Source organism: Nothoprocta perdicaria, unplaced genomic scaffold (assembly GCF_003342845.1).
Source record: "Nothoprocta perdicaria isolate Ctin4 unplaced genomic scaffold, notPer1 scaffold_15, whole genome shotgun sequence".
NCBI lineage: Eukaryota > Metazoa > Chordata > Aves > Tinamiformes > Tinamidae > Nothoprocta > Nothoprocta perdicaria.
The window spans coordinates 7188832-7195308 of record NW_020454649.1 but is presented as its reverse complement, the minus strand read 5'-3'; positions in this window follow the sequence as shown (position 1 = coordinate 7195308).

The following is a 6477-nucleotide window of genomic DNA, read 5'->3' as shown; positions in this document are numbered from 1 at the left end:
GATGGGTGTGTTCCAAGCACTCTTATCTAATTGTAACTCATTATCAGCTTTCTGTGCAATGTTTTCAAAGTGTATGCTTGTAGCCAGGCCCTATGAAACCACATAAAAATAAAACTGCTCAATATATTTGAATTTCACCTGTATTAATCCAGTAATGCATTTATTCCATTTTTATTAATACCATAATATGGTATTAATGCAGTAATGCATTTATACCATATTATACCATTTTGTATCTGGTCAGCTTTATAGCTGATTGGATGCCACGGAAGAATATTAAATAAATTATTTGACAAATACAGCTGAGATTAAACAAATGATTTATTCGCCTAAGTGCTGTTCAACTGCTCTGTCATGCACAGTCCTCTTTCTTTTTTTAGGCTATCCTTCCTTTCCAGTTCTCATTCCACTTTTTCATGCTTTACCTTTTCCTGAACTGCCCTGAATATCTATTTCCTTTAACTCTTTCTCCTTTCCCTGTATTGTTTTCTGCAGATCATCTTTTCTTTCTTACGTTCATTTGTTCATCATTCTTTCTTCTGCCTCTTTATTCTACCTCTCTTTCCATGTTTTTTTTCTTTCTAAATTAGCTTATTTTCATCTTTCTCTCACTTTTCATCAAGCACTTGGTAGCCAGCTGAGCTAAACCCAGTGACTGCGTGTGAATATGAAGATGTTTGCCCAGTGGCAATGCTTCTCTGCCTCCCCTCGGCTGCCTGGCTGTTGTGAGAAGGGTGTTTCTGCAATTCTGAAGTTTTCTTCCTTCCCTTATTTTTGCATGGTCCTCTCCTCTCCTCTCCTCTCCTCTCCTCTCCTCTCCTCTCCTCTCCTCTCCTCTCCTCTCCTCTAGGGAATTTCACTGAATATCTCAGTATCTTTGTATTACAAGAGAATGGCTAGTAGCAAATGGTAGATCTTGTTCATCATTTTTGCATCTTTATGCCCCCTGTTCTGACCTGGTGCCCCACAAAGCCCAGGCTCCCACCTGGAATTCTTGCTTTCCTGCTCTTTGTACCATCATTACTCCTCCCTTTCTGTCCTATGGCAGTCAGGAACTCTCATCCAGCACGACAAAAAGCTTAGCACTCTGGAGATTTTCTCACCTGGTATTTTCAGAGTCTGTATGAGTGTCCTATTAATGAGGGTACTAACAAGAGGCGGACAGGTTATCATGCATGCACACTTGAGCAGAAGAGCATTCAACTCGGTAAATTCAGTATTAAAAGATTAAAGTGCCCTAAATTTAAATGCTTTCTGTCATGGAGAAGACTTTAATTTTTTTTTTCTGCTGGATGAAGTCTACTGGGAATATGCTTTAAAATAATTAAAGGAATAGAAGACATTGTATTTTAGGGGAGGAATTTTGTCTTGTCATGGAAATAAAGCTTGGGCCATTTGGAGATGTGTGCTGGAAGTGTTTGGGGGGTGACGTGCCCCAGCTGAGGAGCACAGTGCATGAGCTAAGTCACCAGTGTGATAATCCTCTGCTGTAGCTACCAGGAGTTAGATGGCGAGACAGTCTCACAACCACTAGAAAATGTCTCTATTTTACTAGTGCTAACAGTTGTGCCGTTCCTCTGCGTCGAGTGAAATGTTCTGAGTAACACTCCAGTGCCCAGCCACAGTGCCCCTAGTTGTGAAGCAAAATTGATTGGGGAGGATGGGGCCAAGAGGAATATGCCTTTGCAGTTAATTATTTACAGTGGGGAGAGGGTGAAGCTGATGGTGTTTGGTTTCTAATTATAAATACCCAGAGGAAAATGATTCAAGATGATCGCTGTATTCTGTATGTTGCCACCTGTGTATTGGTCTCTTTATAACGTGCGACCAGCACTGTTTAAAAGACTAATTCAGTATAACTTGCTAGCTGCTTCTCACTGCTGCAGTACAGCCTTACAGCTTGCTGTGTATGCAGCAAAATCACCTGACTCCTTAGGAAAGGGAAAACTCCCTCTGTGCTGGCTCCACTGAGATCTTATGTCCTGCTTGAGGTGTCCGTCGGATGGTGAGGTGGACTCTGGCAGCAGCTCACTTGTCTCACCAAGTCTGATGCTGGAAGATGACTTTGTGCTCAGAGTTCAAGGCTACAAGCCCAGGAGTCCTGACTTCCTTTCTGATCTTGGCAAAGATGCTGGATTTCACTGGGCTCTCTTCTTCAACAAGAATAATACTAATCTGGCCCAGTGGCTTCATCCAAAGTAACTGCCCAAAAGGGAAGATGCTCTGGGTGTAGGGTGCTCTGATAATGCAAAATTCTGACTTCTGCAAGTCAGTATCTGATCCCATTTAGCTAAACTCAAGTGCTGTTGGAGCTGAATGTAGGGGTGTGTGTGTGAGCAATAACCTAGTAATTATTAAAAAAAAAAAAAAAAAACGCACTGCAGTCAGAGCTCTCTGGGATGGGGATCACTTCAGTGCTGCCCGTACATCTTCCTCTTGTTCAGCAGCCTTGGGAGAAGAGCAGACAACATGAGGGAGAAGCTGTGGCCTGTGAAGTAAAAAGGATGTCCTGTCACGGGGAGAAGATCTGAAAAGCTGGGGTGGGAGCGATAGTAGAAAAGCAGTTAGGCAGAACGGCGTCTGCTCCGGATTGCCCCGTTCCTGTGCCTGGGTTGAAGGCGAGGGACATACCTGGGTGTTTCAGTAAGAACTGAGACGTAAAAGAAGAGATCCATGGATGTAGTCCTAGCTTATGCATTTCTGTAGTGGCAGCAGCATCTGGGCTCTTTTCATGCAATTGGCTTTGCTCAGGCAAGAAATGAGATACCAGAGACCTTAATGTTATGAGAAGTAATAGAACTCCCAGAAGAAGCATGGGCTTGAGAAATCAAGACATTTCCATCTCACAAGCTTTTGCATTTGTTATTTAGAACAAAAATCTTTTTTTTTTCTTGGGAGTACCTGTGGGACAGACCCACATTTTAGTTTTTAGACCAGCTTTTACGCATGCTAGTCCTACAGCTAACTTTCTCATCACCTCCCTTGGCTCTGTATCTGATGGTGCCGGCTCACTGCAGGTGCTGCACGGCGAGGCCCCTGCTATGAGCAATTCTTCTCGGAAGGAAAGGCTCTCTCCTTGGTAGCAGGCAGCAAGTGCTGGTAACTGCCTGAGCCCCCTTTGCCCGCACAGCGTGCATGCACACTGTGCTGTGCCGGCCCCCGCGCCTGCCTGTCCCCCCACCGCCCCAGCTGGCGTGTGGGGACGGACTGCGGCGCCTGTGCTCGTCCTCCAGCCCTCTCCCGATTTGCGTGGTATCCTAGGAGGCCAGGCAGCCTTTTCTGGAGGGCTTGTCCCACTTCCCAGGCCAGCAGCCTCAGGCGAGTGGTCTGTTCCCTGACCTGTTTTGACAAGCATTTGCCAGCTCTTGCTCCACTGATGTGGGAGGAAATCTGAGGATATCTACGGGAGGATATCTCCAGGGGGCCGGCATGAGCTGGTTACTGCTGTACCGGTTTGTGCTGTGACTTCCATCTGGCAGTCGGTGTAGCTGCTGATGGATGAGGAAGGATACGCAAAGCCCTGCCCTGCCTTCTACCTGATCGTTCTGCTCGGGGATATTGTGGCCGTGACTTGTACCTGAATCTGTGAGGATCCTCTCCTCGTATCCACTGTCCCTGGTTCTGGGAGGAGTTTCCCCCCTCCTGCTGCACTGATGGGCAGCTCTGCGGCTGTTCTGGTGGACCCCATGAATTCACACACATCAATCATTCTCAAAACATGCTCACACAGGAAAGAAATACTCCTGTGCCCATCTCAAAGGTGTGAAACAGAGACAGGAGAGAATGGGGCTTAGCTCTGGAGAGGTGTTTCTGCTCGTGCTTTGCCACAGCAGCAAGAAGGTGACGCGCTCGTGTGGCTCAGACACAACGTGTCAGCGTGTGCAGAGCCTTGCGTGTTCTGCGGCAGGAGGGAAAGGGAGCGAGGGCTCCATCGAGGGCAGCGGGTGTGCGACGGACAGAGCAAGTTCACAGAGGGCTGTTGAGTGGAGACTCTGGTAGAGACATTGCACTGGGACATCCTTGAGGCATCACTGTAGCCCTGCCAGCCGCGCTGACCTGTGATAGTTGGCTGAGGAAGGAGGGCACCTTGGAGCACACCAGTCATCCAAATCATTGCGAGTGGTTATTTAGCCTTGAAGAGACTGGTAGTGACCCCGCCGCAAACCACAGGAACCTGTGGCTAAACCTAGGCAAGGTCTAGTCATAAGCAGCCTCAGTCTGGGTATTGATTTGGTTTCTTCCGTGGGGCAAATCCAGCTTGGTCACAATTGCTGTGTCCAGAGCCAAAGAAGATGCTCTTAACTACAAAACTGCCAAGTGCTGCCTCCTCTGCTGCCCTCCTTGTCACCCTGCCTGTGAATACTGCAGCCCAGTATTTGCAGTGAGGCAAAGTGGCCGGTGCAGAGATGTGAAACTTGCCTATTCTTCTTATCCTGGAGCTGCTCTTGGCTCCACTTACAGAGCGAGTGTCCTGCATTGAGATGGGACATGACACGTCCAGTCACTCCTGGCCCCTCCATCTCCTAAGGTTGTTCCTTGGCTCATTCCGACAAGGTCCCCCGGCAGGGCCTGCTGGGCTGGGATCGCCTTGCTGCATGTCTCCATCCAGGTCTTGGCTATCTAATTCTGCATTTGCTTCCCAGAGCCAGTGAAACGCAGGCCATGCTTGCGTATAAAGTCTCTGACTCCATCCTAATTTCTCTCTGACTTTCTGCATTAGCTTTCCAGGGGGAACTAAAACAGAAGCAAAATTCTTCAAGAAGCAAGAACTCCTTTGCTTTTTTTTTTCAGACTTGTTTCCCAGGCACCTAATCTAATTTTTCCGAAAGAATTCCCTGGCAGCAAGGGTTTGCATGTTTTAAAAAACAGTGTAGAAAAGAATGCTTTGTGACAGTTTAATTTGCCACTGAAATGCAGGCAGCTCTGGGGTAATTCAGAGGAACTGTGGAGCAGCAGGTGATAACCCTGTTCAGGATAGGAGGTGAGGAAGGGAGGCTATTTAGGTGAAATCCCAGGGGGAAGGTGCCTCTGAAGAAATGCAATTCCTGGCATTTAGGTCCATCTCCTCACTCCTATGAGGCTGCCGTGGCACCGGTAGCCTTGCTGCTGCATCACATGTGGTGGACAGGAGAGTGTTGCTGAGCCCACTCGTTTCAGTTCATTTCAGTGCACATTTCAGTTCGTTTCAGCTCATGGTGGAGCCCGGGAGGTGCCTGTGGTGATGCTCACAGGCAGCCGCAGCGGCTCGCCGGGACCCTCTGCTGCTGCCTGCCTGCCTGAGAGACCAAAGGGATTGGGAAGAAACGGTGCTGGACGGGCACAGAACGGACAGGTCTTCAATGTGCCTGCAGACAGAACAGTAAGAATGGCTCCTGCTGCAGAGATTAAAGCAGCAGCAGCAGATACAGCTCAGTGCTACCTAGACTTGTCCTGACAGTTTGGTATTAAGGACAGTGATTGAGGTACCTGTTCCTGAGAAGATCCCCATGTGCTGAGCCTGCAGGGCAGCAAGCCGTGCTGGCAAAGGGCAGAAGTGGAAACGTGCTGTTGGGAAGCTCCGTGGTTCTGCAGTAGTGACACTGGCCAATGCTGTGTAAATATATACATTTTTCAGCCGATGCTGTGTAAATACGTATTTCTGCTGCTGTCAGGAAAGGCTGCTGGTCCCAAGTACTCCTGTGTGTTGGTAGCTTTAAGTGGAAGTCGGTTGGTTTATCTGATCGTGCTCTTCAGTAATGAGGTCTTGCCGCTCTCAGCGACAGATAGCGACCATGTGGCTCCATGGTTGCCGGATCTAAAAACCATGGAAGTCCTTGTATCCTCTCGTCCCTATTTAGGGATGGATGGATTAGGAAGAAAAGGCTCTGTTAGCAATAAGTCGCCCTTTCGAGGAGCTACTTTGAACTTCTTTTTGTCTTCTGAATCCTTCAGTCCAGTCCCACTGTAGGTAATTGTCACACAGTCTCTCTGTGCTTTTTTTTTTTCCTATTGGATTTGAAGGCCTTTTTAATGACTTATTGCTTATTTATCCTGCTGTCAGACAGAAGTTTTTCCACCTGCAATCTGCAGTTTTAGCTGCAGTTTTAGCTTAATTTTCTTTTTTGTTTGTTTGTTTGTTTTTCTAGCAGTAGGGCTGATGACTTCCCAAGTCTTTTACAATAACTCCTCAAACTCTCCCCTGGCCAGTCCAGCATCGTGACAGCTCCGTTTAAGATGTACTGTCTGCTTTGGCTTACTGCCCCTAGGCTTGTTGTTTTGAATTTGTCTGCATTGAACTTCTAGCCCCAAAAGGTCATGTAAGTAGTCATGAAAAACAGTCCTTGGAGTCGCTCTGAAGGCCCCGAGCCTTTCCTTGGCGCGGCCGGCTTGCACGTTCCTCGCCCCCCTTGCTGCCTCCCCATCCTTCCTGCAGCCCTGGGCTGTGTGCGCCCCTCTCCCTGCCTCCCCGTCCTTGCTGCAGCCCTGGGCTGTGTGCGC